This window comes from Thalia democratica, chromosome 4 (assembly GCF_965202585.1).
Source record: "Thalia democratica chromosome 4, ktThaDemo2.hap1.1, whole genome shotgun sequence".
NCBI lineage: Eukaryota > Metazoa > Chordata > Thaliacea > Salpida > Salpidae > Thalia > Thalia democratica.
In genome coordinates, this window is record NC_139168.1 from 13,805,268 (window position 1) to 13,823,636 (window position 18,369).

Consider the following 18,369-nt stretch of genomic DNA (forward strand, 5'->3'; position numbering starts at 1 on the left):
TTTTCAAAATCGTCGAAGCAAATATCGCAAGATGTCATGTCTTCAAATCTTTCTATTGGCCCACTAAACTTGAAGGACAACTCGTTAATTCTGTCCACCGAGACCTGAGAGTCGCAATAGTTATCGATTCTTCTGTGTACGTGTTCTCGCAACTCTTCATAGTTTGAGCATTTCGTTTTGACTCCCACATCGTCGACGAAAAAGCGACTTTCCAGTATTCCTTTCACATCCGCGTTGCCAACTTGTTCTTTTCCCACCATCGTCTTGGCTCTTTCGAAGATCTCATCCGCGCTTAAGCTCCACACGAATTGGCTGTAGTGCTCCGTGCCCGACCTCATCAGCTCTTCGATCCTATTGACGCGCTCTATGACGTCATCAAGCTTGTAGAACTCCCCGCGCGGGTCGTTTCCCGTCAATTCGATGGAGTGCACCAGAGAGTCGTCGCCAAGGTACACCGAGTCTCTGAGCAGGACAAAGTAGGTTCTGTGCGCGTTCAAAAAAGCGTGCATCTCCGTTTTGACGGCGACAAATTTTCTCTTGTCAATTTCCGCGCTGCCCTCCCCGCTCCTTATGACGCAATCGATTTCTTGAGCGATGACGTACAGGAACTCGGCGTACTTGTTGGCTACCTGGTCGATTGCTTTGTACGTGTCGAGGATTTCAACGTCAGTTTGACCTTGGACGTTCGTCATGTTGAATTGTTTGCTAGTTAGTTTTAAAATACAATAAAAATCTTAAATATGTATACGTAATCAGTTATAATATTTAATAATTATTCAATAAAAAACTGTTTTTTTACTAATTTAAGAGGTCTCAAAAAATAAAAGATTCAGTATATTATACAAACTAAGAAGAAAGGGAATTGTAATACTAAAATTTAGTTATAAAAATGAAATATATCACAAGTTCTTTTCTTACAGCTTTGTACATTTAACTTTTAAATAATACAAGCTAAACAGATTACTATTATAGTATTTCAAACTCTTGTTGTTGTTAACATTAGTTTTAACTTCTAACAACAGGTGGACTTTTAGATAATTAAAAGTAAACAGTTTAATAGAGTGCTTTAAACTTTACTCTTACTCGAATAAAATAAATGTTACAAATTTTTTAAAATAAATTTCAAAAGTTGTTTTTCTTGTGGTATAAACTATGAAATAGAAAAAATATAGAAGCGATCCAGCTAGCTTACAGTATTGTATGTATCTTTCAGCAAATTACTTTAATTACAAACTAAATTTTTTAGGTGTAAAAAAACTTGGCACATACTACTGTGTAGTAAATGATTTACTTTATTTTATTTTCTAAGTAATTGCAAGTTATTTATAGTACAGTTTTGTGCAAGATTACAGAAAGTACTTTACAATTATCACCGTACATGAACCATGAGATCTCTTTAACAACGTATAAACTCTAATACCTTATATACAATGTCCGATTTTCAATATATTGTTAAATACATAAAACTTGCAAGATCAAAACAAATACAATAAGCAGTTAAATCTTTTAAACTAAACATAAACTTAAGAGTTTTAAAGATTTAGCTTAGAAACCTAAAGATTTTGTTTGTTTATTTGCAATTTAATAATTTGTTTAATCACAAATAAACTGTACATACAACATAAGTTAACTTACTTCAATTTGTGCTGTAAGACCTTGTTTATCACTCGTAAACTTATGAGCTAAAGATTTACGACTCGATAACTAAAGGTTCTTTCGTACACCAGGTCCTAGGACTAGTTATTTTGAGTGTCTCTTTCGTCGTTCAATAAACTATACATTAAATAAAAGTACGTGAAAATAAAGCAGAAACGCATAAAACAACAAGACTAATAAATAAATTTTAGATTGAAAAAAAAGTTTTCATCCTTTATTAATACTATTTAAATTTAAACTTATTAACAAACACAACTAAAGTCAAACCATAAGTTTTTGAGATCTTTAAAATTTCTATCAACTTGAAGTAGTCATGAAATCAGTATTATAGATTATACACATTAAAAGTAATTTATTTTAAGTAATATAAGACACGATAATCTTCTTATTAGAATCAATTTAGTTTTTACAGTTACAGCATTAGAAAACTAAATCCTTAATTTTACTGTTTTTAACTTTTCTTTATAGAATTTTGTGTATGATAATTTACAAATTCAACTGCTTAGTAGTTGTGCTTATAAGCTATTTTTAATGCTAAACTTCTTTCTCCTATGCCTTCAAATTACCGATAAAAATTCTAATTATAATCAAAAATATTGTATTTTCGGCTGCGTTTTAAATTGTAATAGAGTTACTTTTGGGCTCATTTATTATTGGCTTATTTTAGAAAAATATATACTTTTTAGTTATTAGTATAAAAATCCTTCAACTCTAGAAACTATAGTAAACATGTTTTGTTAAAAGCAACATTTATCAACATCAAAAATATAAAAAAGTTTCGATTAACATTTGACAATAAACTTAAATAGCAGCATCTTTTCAAATTATACTATACTGTTATAACTTTTAGAAAATGAATAACAGAAAAAATTAGTTAACTTAATTGATTAGTAATTTTAAAACTTATTTAAAACTAAAATTAAAGCAATTGACTTAGCATCAGATTAACAATAAAAATAGTTAAAAAATAAATATTTTTTAAAGTATGTGTGAGAATTTAAAACTTATTTTTTCTTATATTTTGCAATTTTAGAATAATGAGGTTGTAAGTGCGAAAAAAAAAGTATGCACTAAATAAAAAGAATAATCAATCTCCTGAACACTATGCTAGTCAACATACTGATATAAAATCTGTAATTGCTTTTTTATTCACTTTTGATGTTATAGGAATTTCACCCAGAAAGCTCTCACGGAAATATATGACCGGTATTTAAGTAACAAAGTGCTAAAATACAATGAATACGCAAAATTACGATAGTGTCACTGGGTTTCAATAGGATATTTTAAGTATAATTGATTACGCGATCAAAATCGAGTAATGACTGTGATGGCTATTTATCATTCAGTTGAGAGACAAGTCAACTTCACGAAGCTTCGAAATTGTAAAATTATTCAAAACTTCAAATAAATATAAAAGATATTAGCTGACTTTAGCGAAGCAAAAAATTGGAGAAGTTGAAAAATGTGTTTCAACAATATGTAAGCTGTAAATAAAATTTAGTGCAATAGGTTAACGTTTTATAGTATTTAAGAAATATGTATACGACAGAATTTTTTAATTATTGATTTTTAATGCTAGCTTTTGAGAAAGTTTTGTCTTTAATTAATAAAAGAAACAATGCTCCGGCTTTGCCGAAGCACTTGAGTTTGCGTACAACTAAAAACAGCTTGAAGATTCGCAGTAAATGAAAACTTTGTGTTCTCTCACTGAAAAAAATTAATCTTTCATTTAATGGTTTTAATTTACCAACAAGTTTTTGATCTTACTTTGAATTTAAAGCAATGGGTGGTTAAATATAGTTTAAATAAATCAAATCTTTGCAAAATTGTGTAATTTCTTAAACAGTGTTTTTTTTTTTAATTTGTTGAAATGGCAATCAATAAGCAAACACTTTGAATTTGTTGCAAATTTAAATATGACTGTTTAGAAGCTTCAAAATTAACTAAAAAAAATTATGTAGAGTTGTTCTAGTTACAAATTAAATATGTATTTAAAATAACTCTATATATAAAACATATATGGTTTAGTTAAACATCTAAATGATATATTTAAAAAACTGTATTTCATTAGCTTCTTTTTTTACAATCTTTATAAAAATTATTATAATTTACTACTATAAAAACTTTATATCATCTCAAATAAACTCGCTTTAACTTAGACAATATTTTTAATTTTTCACAATTGAGCATTTGAGGTAGATTTTGGTATTTTCTTTTTAAATACGATTAATATTAACTTTGCCATAATGCATTAATTCAGCTTAATACTTGATTGTTTTATGTTAAATATAAGTTTGTTTTGTTACAACTTTTATCTTCAAAACAATTTATAAATCACCGTTATATAGTATAAAAACTCAATTTCTTTATCAAAAGATACTGCTACAACTTATTAAACATATTTAGTGTTAATACTAGGTATTAAATACTTTTTAAATTTTATTCCATATGATTAAGAAAATGTATTATACAACCGGAATTGCTTCTTCAATTTAAGTTACATTTTATATAGTAAACTTAAACTTTATTTTAATATTTTAAAACTTATACGTTAAATGATTTTGCATTTATTTAAGAAAATTTACTATATATATATGCGTCTAAATCATGGAAATGTTAAAAAAAAGTTTTTAGTTATTTATAATGCCTAAAAACAAATAACAACTTGTTGAATTTGAAATAACTTTTCAAAACTTTTAATTCATAATAAAATACAAACTGTTTAAAGTTGCAGTTTAAAATACTAATTTTAGTGAAAAAAAATTTGAAGAATAAGAAACAAGTATCTGAAAAGATATTGAAAAACCTTTATTATGTGCTAAAATGATCAGAAAATCTAAATTAAAAATAAAAAATCACTAAACTTTAGCATTATAAATCAATTTATTAAGTTGTCTATTTCACTGATAATATAGATTATCAGAAAGTGAAAAGCAAAGAAAAGTATTACATGCAGTGTAAAACACAATCTTTAACTTAGTGTTTAATTGTTTACATATACAATTCATGAAAAAATTGTATAAAATAATTGACTATGTTGCGAACAACAAAATTGCCTATCGCTGTGCTGGCATGAAATAATCAAAAACTTGAAAATGTTAAAAAGGTAATCATATCACAACTGAAAATAGTAAGAATTAAAAGTGTAATGGTTTTTGTGTGTTATAAAAATAAAAAATAAAATAAATAAATTATATAACTTTATAGCTTTTAAATCTCATAAAAAATTGACTAATAAAAATTTACTAAACAATCTTTAAATTTTTAAAAAAAGGCAAATATTATTAAGTAGTATATTAAACTAATGATACAGATATTCATATTTCATATTTCAATGAATTCACAATTTTTGGTTGACATATCTAGCTGGTTGGTATTCATGGTTACCATGGTAACTGGAATCCTGGTCATTCTACGTCATCAGGGGTTCTGACAGTGAACTTTGGGATGTTGAGGCGCTCAGCAACTAGATGATGTATTTCCTGCAATTTGATAAAAAAAATTCATTTATTCTTCGTTTAAAATAAAAAATTTATCTTGTTTTCATAAACTGTAACCTTAGTCATTCGTAATAAAATTTAAAGATCTCGTTTGGATGTTTTTACTGAAAGAATTTAAAGAAAAAATAGAAGTTTTTACATTAAATCTTAAAAAACATATTTAGATTTAATGGAAATACTTTTTTTGATTTTTATGTAACATATAGATTTTATAAATAGAACATAGTCTTACAATACATAATTAAAATTGTGTCAGTTAAATTAAAAACCTTAATTTTGTAGCCTTGAGGCAAGAAAAAGTTCAACGCCATGATCAGATCACTGTGTCCATCAAATAAATCGATCACTTCTTGAATGGCTGCTAATTCCAACCTGTAAAAACTAAGTAGTATCGATTAAACTTTACTATATTGCAAATACCAAGGTTGCCACAGATCGAGCTGTAAAAAATTCCTGACTTTTCTAAATGAAATTCTTAATTGAAACCTATTCAAAAAGACATAACATATAGACCAGGGTTTCCCAAACTTTTTTTCAAATTGCCCCCTTTGAATAAATTTATCTCATCATCTGCAACTCAAGAATATCTAGTGTAAGTTTCAAAATTTTAAAATTGCCACTCCCCCCTCTTTTGCCCCTTTACTAATTATTGCCGCTCCCAACTTACTGAAATCTCTCCCAGGGAGGCGATACCGTCCTCTTTGGGAAACCCTGATATAGACTTAAAAAACAAATAAAGATAATGCTAGGTTCTAATTTAGTCCAAAAATTAAGTTAACCTCTGAAAAAATAAAAACTTTTTAGAGAAAAATTTAGTACAATGCAGTTTTTAGTAATAACAAACTTTCTTATAAAGAGAATATTTAAATTAAATCTCCTGAATTTTTTTTCAAAAACCTCCATTTTATCCTGACTTTGTGGCAACCATATTATACACGTAAAATGTAACTACATATAGTACAAAAGTAAACTATGAATAAATTTATAATTGTCGAGCTATACTTTCTCTTGTAAAAAAAGGAGTGCCCAAAAGCTAGGAAAAATTATTTTTACAAAATACTGTTATTATTATAACAATACTTAATAAGACTTAAGAGTCTATCATACATTACATTTAATGTTCAACTTTTAGTCTTAAGTAATTTTAGTTCATAAATGTTTTTATGATATTTTAGTTCACATAACTTTAAATACAATAGTAAACTTGAGTAGGCACTCAGAACGGGTAGATGTCAAAATTGCACGAGCGTACGGAATTGTACACGGGGACAAAATTGTACGAGTTCACAAAATTGCACATAGATACTTTTGCACAAGAGAATAAATTGAACGGAGACATTTTTGCACGGGTAATTTTTTTTTTTTTTTTACTATCATTGTTAACCCTAAACCTAAAAACGCAAACTATAGAATGCATACAAACGAAGAAGATTATAGTTCTTAAACTGATAAAATTAACTTAACTTTTCAAGTAAGAAATTGTAAGTTATGAGTGTCATAAAACCTATCTGAACGACAGTTTTGTCGCAGAAAATCCATGAAGTTCTGGTACACATCAGGGCTGTAAGGAAACCTGCTTCTAACTTCCGTCATAAAGTTCATGGGGTTCTTCAGCTAATCAGTAAAATCAAAAAATATTAACAGCATAATACTTTAAATAGAATGTAGAATGCAATAAAAATATAAAAAATAGTTATTTAATGAACTCAAAAGACTTAAAATTTTCTCCAATAAAATCATGTTTTCAAGTATGTTTAAAATTAACTTGATTAAATGAAAGTAATGTTCACATGATTAAAAGCTATGCCTTAATTAAAAAACATAAAATAGTTCCGTTTTATATTAATTGGAAAACCAGTCTTATTACAAACAAATGAAATAAGTTTTTAAAACATGTCAACGTTTTAGTTATGCACTTTTTAAATTTAAAAACTAATACTGTGTATTCAACCGCAAGCTAGTTAAAATACAGAATCAGCAAATAAATCAATATATATTATTCATTAACTGATATATATAACTATATATTTCCAAAAAATTACACAAACCTCATCTTTTATGTTGCTTTGAGGTAGAAAAGTGTTGAAGCCCAACACTAAATCAAAATTATTTTCTAAAATTTCCGCCACAGCTTCAATCAGTTCCTCAATGTTCATTCTTAAAATATATAAAATAAATTAATTATCAAGAAAAAAAACAAACAAACTAGGTACTTGTTTCTAAAAACCATATGTTTGGGTCTTAAATGCCTTATATTCAGTAAGTGAGTGAAAATAGTCTTTTTTTTTTAAACTATATGGAAAGTAAGTATATTGAACAGAGTCATGGAATACTCTTCAATACATTTAATAAATTTAAGTGAACTTAAATGGTCTTAAAAGACTTTATGATTTTTTTTAACACAAATAAAAATTTGAGCATTTTATTAACAAGTATATATTTGCAATAAACTTATGTATTGTGGAACAACGATTAAACTTAGCGGATTTTTTTTCATTTAAACATATATAGACAACAGTAATGTCAAAAAAAATATCAGTTATTATCAAGGGTTGATAACAAGTTAGAATGCATAATAAAAATTATACCTGTTTCCTTGATATTCTTTTACAGTACTGATGAATTTATCATAATCTTCTGGAGTATAAGCAAATCTTGTCTTGACATGCTTGATAAATTCCAATGAGTTTTCAAACTGTACAGAAATATCAAGTCGTAAGAAAAAATGTTGAAAAAGTATACATTATGGCGCAGAGTTGCAACTGCTTTAAATATTATTTAACCTAAGTTTAATAAAAAGCTAACAGCTAAACTCATGTGTCTCAGCAGCAAAAATAGTTACCTTAGGCTTCTGTATAGTTTTCTTTATTTATAAATAATTATTTACTGCAAATATGTGCTTGCATTCTCTATGTTAAGAGAATTCTTAAAAATATTACTTAGTAAAACTGTAAAAGAGTAAAAACTTTAAACATTTAAACCATTGAAACTTTTCAAAAGTTAATTTTTATCATTTTAAATAAAATTACTCAGTTTCAGAATAGAGTATGATTGATTTTTATTTTCATACTCACTAGCTTACCTTTTAAGGGCATAGGGGGGTTAAACACTTTTCACAATTTGATCTTATTTTATATAGTTTTTACTAAGCTAGAAGATAGTTTTTACAAAAATAAAAAAATAGAAATAGTTTTTGAGATATAGCAGGTCAAAGTCGGATGCAATAATAGGTTACTTATGGGAGGCACAAACTAAAACGGGCAAAAATGACTATTTCACTAAAAATCTATTTTCTCCTATGTTTTTGAGACAACTACCTCAAACTTTCAGGAAATGTTCCATGCAATATTTAGAAAACTCTGTCACATGGAATTTTAAAAAAATTTATACAAAAATAAACAAAAAAACAATAGTTTTGTTTTTGTTTTTTTGTTATAAAGTTTTTATATTTTAATTTTTTGAAATATTTTCCAACAGAATTTTCTAAATATTGCAAGGAACATTTCGGAAAAATTTGATATAGTTATCAAAAAAAAAACGTAGGAGGAGATAGATTTTTAGCGATTTCTAGTGACTTGCTGTTTTAGTTTGCGCCTCCCATAAGTAACCTATTGTTGCCTCCAACTTTGACCTCTGATATCTCAAAAACTATCTTGTTTATTTAAATTCTGTAAATGCACCTAGTAGCTTAGTAAAAACTATATAAAATAAAATCTAATTGTGAAAAAAATGTTATACAACCCCTCCCCCACTCCCCCTATGCCCTTAATTTTTACCTCTTTAACTAAAATACAATGTAATAAAATGTATATACATTCAATATAAATCTCAATTTCAGCTATGAAAAGAAAATCAAAATGTTATATTGATATAAGTCCACAGATCATATAACTTAATCATATTGCAATTAACTTCCTTAAATTAAAAAATAAGATAACTAAAAAATGCAAAATATTGAGCTACTTGTATGAAACGTTGTGGAGAATATAGTTGATTTTGGTGGGGAGTTGATGGATTTTGCTTCTTAGGCGCTTCAGGTTGTGCTGGGATTTTGAAAATGACTTTTTGACCTTCGTTTTGATTCTGGTCCACATTTGGCTGATAAATATTGCTTTTATCTTCTTGTTGAAGTTTCATTTTTTTCTAAATTAAATTACTACAACTGTAAGAGAGTTTGAGCGTTTAACTTTGAGATATAGCATATACGATCTTTTTAAGTAAATATAATTTTCAGAAAATATAGATATTAATATAACACCTACTACATTGCAAAGTACTAAAACAAATTTTGTATAGCATTAAAAATACTAAAACTTTGTTAGCATATTTGTATTTATGAGGATTATTATATATTATTGTAATAAGTACCATTAAACAACTTTATAAAATTTAAGTATTACATAAAGAAGTAAGTTTTTACTGAAAGATAGACTGTTACAATCTAAGCAATGAATAAATTTATCACAGAACATCTAGTGTATGTACATGACTTTTTTAAACAAAATTAGTTAAGTTAACACTATAAATGATTTAGTTGCAAGACAAGCATAACTAAACATCTAGAATTTTCTTAAGATTTTATATCCTATATGACAAGTAGAAAATTGTTATTTAGTAGAGCAGTGGACTTCATTGAGCTATGTGACACTTAGCTGGAAACTATGATCTGTGCATCCCAAGCTCTAAACTGCCCCTTTTTTTGATTTGCCGTTTAATACAAACCTTCGAACACCTAGTACAAGTTTGGAAATTCCTGTAAGTGTACCTTTGATCTGCTTTTATTTAGGAGTTTTGTATGCCTTTAATTTTTAGTGCACACCTAAATAGCCATCGCAGTCTATAAACATTGTGTGCACCCAAAAGACTATACACTTTTATCTCAAGCGAAATTGTAATACACACCTTAGTTTCTGAGACAAATTTTACTCTTTATAAACCTGACAAAAACTAATGTAGGGTGGACACTTGACTTTGAGAAATTTTTAAAAAGTTTTCTAAATTTCTTCAAGGTTTTTGAAAGTACAAGTTTTTTGGTTTTATTTTCGTTTAAAATTGATTTTAATGGAAAAAACTGTTATAAATAGTGTAATAACATTAAGAAGATATTGTAAAGCTGCTTTAGATGTGTTAAAAAAATTACAATGACCAAAACTTTTTATATCTATTGTAGATTTTTGTGTCAAATCGAATTATTACTTAACATATAAAAATTGTTTAAAATTCCAGGCTTTCAAGTAGTTTTTGTTTAAAATTCCAATCCATTTATTATTAAAGTTTCTATAATTCAAGGTTTTTCCAGGGTTCCAGGTTTAGTGGCCACCATGTAATGCCTTCTTAAATTTGAGAAACAATATACTTAAGTTTATTTTTGAGCTACTAAATACTTTAAAAAATAACTGTGCAGTATTTACCTTAGTCTTATTAAAAACATGCTTTTGTTCTTTGAATTTAATATTTTATAAAATATAATGATAATAAACCACAATTTCTTTATCTCACTCATTTTTGAGATTGTGTGCGTGGTTTTAAAGTCTTTTTAAATATGTAACTATATACCTTATCAGGTACTCTAAAATAATTTTATAAAAATTAATTAATATTTTAATTTTTATGTTAACTAGATGAATAGTTCGTTTTATAAAAGTATTTTATAGGCTTGTAAAATAACTAGATATTTTTTTATTTTGATATGCTTAATTACATTTTTATAAGAAATTAGTAAAATGAGTAAAACATGTGTCTTATTTTATCAAGTCATAGCTAATCATAGTGTCATAGCAGCTCTACCACATGCAATAACGATTTTTGATTAAAAGCTATTACTTGTTTTTAAGCAGGTGCCTGGTGGTAGAGGTGACACCAAATCAGTTTATAGAGGAGAAGCTTTTGGACTCACAAAAAAGTCACATTTGCAATCTGAAAATGAATACGCGGTAGGACTGGAGAGTTGGGTATATGGGTTCAACTCTTTTTCTTATTTACTCCACACAGAATATTGTTACTGACAATGTACTTAACAACATTGATAGCAAACCAACTTTTAAAAACTCAGTGAAGCTATTACTTAAATGGCACATTGAAAAACACAAACCAGTGATGGTGTGCTAGCAAACTTGATCCATCATGGCAGTCTCTACTTAAAATCTTCTCCACATGAAATTTTATATAAAAGTTGAAGGGATGGAAGGGTGCCACTTCAACAAAATTGTTTTCTGCTGTGCTTTAAATTCTAACCATTAAGTGGTAGATTTTTTTTGTTTAGAAAATTACTTTACATGATAGCATTGCTTTTAGTATTGTTATGAGTATTTGAAATAGTTACTTTGAGATCTTTTATAGCATTTACCCGTAAAATAAACCAGGCCATGACTATACCTGAAGATATTTACGAAGCTAAGATCATAATCTTTTATTGAAACAAGAATTATGATTTTGATTACAGTAACAACTGAGAAGTCTTCATTTTTGGAATTGCTAATGCTGGTAAAGCTTTTGCACTTTATTCGACTACAATAGCTAACCAAAAGATTATCTTCTGAGTATCCTGAGTTACAAGAGAAACGCAATTAACATAACATCCCTTTGTTTAATACTTTCATTACTTAAGCTTCTGATTTAGTAGGTATGGTCTTTTTGTTGTTAATAAATATTAGTACAGTTGATAAAATCCTTATTAAGTGTAAGCTAAATATACAAAAACACAAAGCTTCATTGTGGCAGTTAAAATCTATAATCTTAAGTTGTTTACAATTTTTCTTTAAATTTTCAAAAGTTTATCTTTACTATTTAAAAATATTACAATCAGGAAGTTTTGCATCATCAAAGAAAATGCCCTTTTTTTCAAAATAAAGAAATTTTTTGTCTCTAATTTTACTGCAAGTATTTATAAGTCCAACATGTGATTGTTCTCAAACTATTAAAAAGGAATGCTTGCTAAAAATATAAACTTTTGTTTTTACAAACGAAAGAAAATAAACTTTTTTGGTTTTTAGTTTTAATAATCTGATAAAAGGTTGTTTTCTTTATTATTTGATTAAACAACTTATTACAAAAGTAACTTTATCTTAAACATTAAGTAACATTTTTATGTTTCCATTTAGTGCACCTTTTTTGTACTCAAATATTATTTTAAACAATTGTTAACCTATATGAAAAAAATATAAGAAATAAATTAAACATAATTCTACAGTTCAAAGTTGAAACCTAGCCAAAACTTTTACATCTTAAGATTTTACTTTTAAATTTTCATAAATAATTCAATAACCTAGTTAAAATACTACACCAATTAAACTCACAACTAAAAAATAGTTCTGTAAAGTTTAAAATAGGTTCTATCTTAATAATCAATCTAAATTAAACACGACAACACTTAATCTTTTTTACTGACTACTTTTTAAAAACTTGCTAGGCTTTAAACAGGGTTGCTAAATTTTTTTGAGAATTTTCTTTCAGGTTTTAAAGGAACAAGTTTTTAGGTCTAATTTTATCTAAAACTAAAGTTTTAGATAATAACTGTCTAAAATAGTACAACAAAACTGAAAAATACTGTAAAGATACTTTAAATGTGTTTTTTAATAATAAAAACTAATAATATTTTTTTTTATCTTCATGATAGATTTTCTAGTCAAATCAAGTTCATTAGTTTACATAGAAAAATTGTTAAAAATTCCAGGTTTTTTTAGTGATTTTTAATTTAGCTGAGTCATCTTAAGTTTCATTAAAATCCTTAATTTTTTTAAACAGTAAAACTGTAGTTTTTGAATAAAAATGTTTATAAAATAACAAAATTTTAAAATCAATTCAACTAAATTTAATTAAAAATATAGAAAAAAAACTGTTTGAGATTCTCAGGATCTTATTACTATCCTGAGTTTTTTTAACTTAACTAGTCTGAGTAATTCTGAGATATGAAAAAATATCAACTGTCTTGAGTTATCCTGAATGTTTGTCAACCCTGGTTTAGTCACTCAAAATATATACAAATTCGTCTAGGTCATAAAGTAAAATCCATGAAAAGTTGATTTTTTTTTTACTTTCTAAATTTTGGGGCATAGGGGGGAGGGGGGGTAAAACAGTTTTTTACTAAAAAAACATTGACTCTTATACAAAAGCTATAGTACAAACTATAAGCTAGTTATATATAATTAAAATTGTATTATTTAATTTCTGAGATATTGTAACTTTTGTAACAGTTTCCTATATAAACATGTGGGCTGCAAGTTTTTTGATGTCAATTTTCTCAGAAATTTAATATATCACTTAACATATATCTTCTCCTTCATTTTTTGAGCAAGAGATCTCAAATTTTCAGGAAACGTTGCTTTTAAAGTTTATATGACTTTGAATGTTGCAATTTTTGAAATGTTAAAATAATTTGTGCAATAATTTTTTTTATGTATGAAATACACATGTTAAAGTAGCTTTACAGTATCTGTTCAATGTTGAATAAAAACTTTTTTAACTTTTCTAAATTAAAAAATACAAATTTCTGCAAAAAACCTTGTTAAAAAATAACAAAACACTGAAACGAAATCCATTTAATTTCATTAGAGTTGTCACTCTTTGATTCGAAAAACTTGTTTACCCTTAAATTGTCCTGAGCAAGTTGCAAAAATCTTCTAGTTTTTCTGAATTTCTTCCAGGTTTCGAAAAAACTAGTTTAGAAATTTGTCTTCTTTAGTACAACAACATTGAAAAGATACTGTAAAGCTACTTTAAATGTGTATTTCATACAAAAAAAATACTGAACAATTTTTTTTTAATTATTACAAGGTTGCACTGGTTTTTGAAAAATGTCTTCCAGGTTTTTTTTATTCCCTACAGGTTTTTAAAAGTACACGTTTTTGAGCATTTCTTTAGTCTAATTTTAATGGTTTAAAAATTATCTTAATTTCATGATTAAAAATTGTGTGAAGTAGTATAGCAACATTGAAAATATACTGTAAAACTATTTTTAATGTGATTTTTAATAAAAAAATTTTTTGATGATAATGACAATTTTTATTTATATATGTGGTAGATTTTTCGATTCAAATTAAAATTTTATTACTCAACTTGTAAAAATTTATTTTTATTCAAAATTTCAGATTTTTTTTCCAAATTTCTTAAATTTCAAGTTTTTTAGCTTAAATTGTCAAATTACAGTTTTTTCAAGATTCCAGGTTTTGTGGAAACCCTGTTATTATGATAAATTTTTTATATCTAATCAAAACTTTGTCACTTTACATGTAAATATAGTTATAAATACCCCTTTTTTTAAGTTTTATAGTGATTTTTTGTTTGAATTCCATTTTTTTAATACTTAAATTCCAGTTTTTTCCAGGATTCCAGGTTTTTGTCAACCCTGTCTTAAGTCATCCAGTTTCTTTTTTGTATTAAAAAAAAATTAACTTTTCAAAATTAATAAAAATCAAGCTTTTCAACAAAACTAGTTATAAAAAAACAAAATATTGAAACTAAATTAACAAAACCTCATTCAAAATCTGGTAAAAATTAGCCTGAGGTTTTTTGAAAATCTTAAAACTATCCTTTATATAAAAAAACCAAATTATCTTTAGTCACCCTGAGCTTAAATACAAATTCAAAATATCCTGAGTTATGAGTTAAGTTTGTCGGAACCCTGACACAAGTGACAATAGTTTCATTGGGACTTTAGATAAAATAAGATGCGCCAATTGTACAGAAACTGATAACATAACACTTTATGAAGTTCAAAAAGTTAAGTTTGAGAACAATAGACAGACCAAAGCGCTGGAAACTTTTATAAATCTTCAATTTTAACTTATTTTAGAAATAAGATGTGTCTGAATTCATACTTTCAAGCAGATTCATGTTTTCATTTTTTTAGTTAAAACTATTATTAAGTTAAGTGAACATTTTAACTCTGCAATAAACTTATTTCTTCTAGCTTGCCACTCATATGGTCAAATTGTTCTTGAGAGTCTTGAATCAGGATAGTTTTGTCCCAAACAGTAGTTTACAAAAATGAACCTAACAGTTAAACTTTAAACAAAAAAACTTACAAATCATGCTAGTTTAAAACTTAGCCAAAAATTTCTATGAAATTTCTTTTGTGAAAGAAGCCCCTCTTCCCTTTTTCAACCTATTGTGTAAACTTGAGGAAGACAATTTTACAGTTTGGCCTTGATTTTGCAGATTTTTAACAAAGCTACAGGATGATTTGTTTTCAAAAGGTTTAATTCAACTAACGAGAGGTATAACATATGGTTGCCACTCTTTGATTCACAAAGACTATCCTGAGTGATCTTAAATAGTTCTGAGTCATACTGAGTTTTTTTAAGTTCTGAAAAAGGTTTTAAAGATATAAAAACTTTTCAGTGTCAATAAAATTCAAGTTTTTTTTGTTACTAAACAAAATATTAGGAGTATCTAAAATTTAAAAAAAATTGTCAGTAGTTTTCTAAAATTATAAAATGTACCTGAATTTTTTTGTATCTACCTATCCTGAGTTATCCTGAGGAATGAAAGTCTTAACAGTATAAAAATAGAAAAGAAAATACAAAATGTTGAAAATATGTTTATTATGAGTTAAGAGATTTTTTTTTGCATAAGTTTAAAAGATATACTTTGCCATTTAACTTTAAGTATTACTTTACAAGAGTAAATAAAATTCACAATTATTCAACAAGATTTTCAGAGACAAATTATTATATCCCTAGTGTAAATAGTCTTTATAATTCTAAAGCCTTATCCTATCTTGGATGTAAAGTATGGGAGGAAATTCCAAGAAAACTAAAAGATCAGAGCTAACTTGGAGCTTTTCAATCTGGACTAAATTTTTTTTTACTTAAAAATAAATCAGATAGAATGCAAATTTAATTATCTCTTTATTTTTTAACAACTAAGATAAATTTTTGATATTGGTAGATTTGTTATCTATTCTTTGGCTAATAGATGGTGGTTTGACTGGGTGTGGGCAGAGATGAATTGATTTTTGTTTATTTAAATTTGGGGTTTAGTGTAACTGTTTTGTCTCCATTGACTATGTGGCTAAAAATAGGTTTGCTTAGTTTTTATTTTACTCAAGTAAAATATTATCAATTCATTATTTATATGAATAAAGTTTGTTTTTTTACAGAGGTACACTATTGTATTTAACTATCTTTAATAAGTTGAAATTTATTTACTTGTTAAACTATTAATACAGGGTTGCCACTCTTTAAGTCAAAAAATCTTCCCTGGGTGACCAGAAACTTACCTGAGTAACCTTAAACTTCCCTTAATTTTCCTGAGTTTTTTCAAATCCATAAAAATTTTATTATTTATTAAAAATTTACAATGTTAATTTTAAGAGTATTGAAGAACTAGACGCAAGGCTAAAAAAATTCTAAATAAGTACTTAAAAACAAATAAAATTAACTTTTTTGAACAAAATATTGAAACTGGATCAACTAAATGTTATTCTAGATCTAGAAAAAATTTTCCCTGTGATTTTCAAAAAACTTAAAACTTCCCTGAAGTTTTTAGAAAAAAACAAAACTGCCCTGAGTTTCCCTGAGTTAAAAAAAAAGAATCAAAATTCCCTGAGTTTCCCTGAGATATTCTATAACTTGAAAATTCCCTGAGTTTACCTGAGTTCCCTGAGTGTGTGGCAACCCTGTTAATATTATTATTTAGAAAAAAACAGCTGATGAGTCCACTATACAAGTAATAAAAGCATTTAAGTATGTACAGTATTATTTGATAGCATATTTATTATTTTTTAATGCGATTTTTATTTAACCGTATAAAAAAAAATCTCTTGATCCATTATCAAGTTTACTAGATAAGTCATATTTTACTTTGAAACTTGGTTTTACCTAAAGTCTATAAGACATTTGTTAAGTTATATTTATGTAAAGTTTATTAGATATTTGTTAATTTTTTTTTAATATATCTATACATTAAAATATATAATTGGTTTCCTCTTAGGTAGATATTTACATTGTCTTAAGTTTTCAACTCAATTATAGTTATGAGAATTAGCTATCATAATTGAGCAACAACATATATTAGGAGTACATAATATATATTTTTTATTTATTTATTTTTATCTAAATAAATTTAAGCACATACTAAGAAAATTTACAGATATTTCTAAAGTATAGTATGATTTACAGTTTTTGTTTCATACTCGTGTTTATTCTTATTTTTATATTAAAAGATGAGATATATGTTTTTTCTTCACTGCATTTCTACAAATTCTCCATTTTTATGTTATTATGGAACTTTATATTGCATTTTTCGTGGTTGTTGTTATAAAAAGAGCAACAAGAAAATGTGAGCGTACATGATCTTAAAAATTGAAATCTCAGGGGAAGAGACTGTGTGGTGCCCATGGCAGACTATGATTTCCATAGTCAATATTGGCAGAAATGGGTATAAAAAAGAGTGCTTTTGATATATTTTTTTATTAAAAAACAATTTCGTTTACAGTTAATTTAAATAATAATACTTTGAAAAAAAAAACAATTAGTTAATAATAATGTTGATTTTTTGTTGATCTTAAGTTTATTTATATTTTTTTAATTAAAACTGCTCAAATACAGTTATAAAATGTATGGTGTGAGGCTTGATGACCGAAAGGTCTTTCTCCACACCAATCCATTGACCATAGCTGCAAGCGTTCAGATTTTTTCTTTCTCCTGAGTGTACAGTAACCCTGTTACCTTTGTTTGCTCTAACATCAAGAAATAGCTAAGAAAGATAATTAACATGACTGCAAAAAAACTATTTTGTTATTTCAAAAACAAAACGAGTAAATTATGTTTACCTATTTTACAACATTAGCAGCTCTATGATATTTCCAATTTAATATATGTAAAAGAATTTACCTAGTTTCTCTGTGTAGTTTATAGAGCTAATGCTTTAAAATCTAACAAATCTACTTTAGGTAGATTCCCAAGCCGGTTTACTAAACGGATAGCTTCAAAAACCTAAAACTTAGTTTGCATATAATAAAATAAGTTATATTTTTATACTTGTTTTCGTTTCCTTTTTATTTTAACTATTAAATTTTTTTGCTTATAAGTTTAAGTAAAGCTGGGGAAATAGCTAAATTAAAATAAAATTCTAATATAGAAAAATAAATCGTTGAATGATCGATCATAAATGATAATAAATAAATGCAAACTAGTTGTAGGCTTTTGAAGCTACCCTGATAAATTACTTATACAGTTATACAAAGGTCGGCTGAAGTTGTAACTTTTTGGAA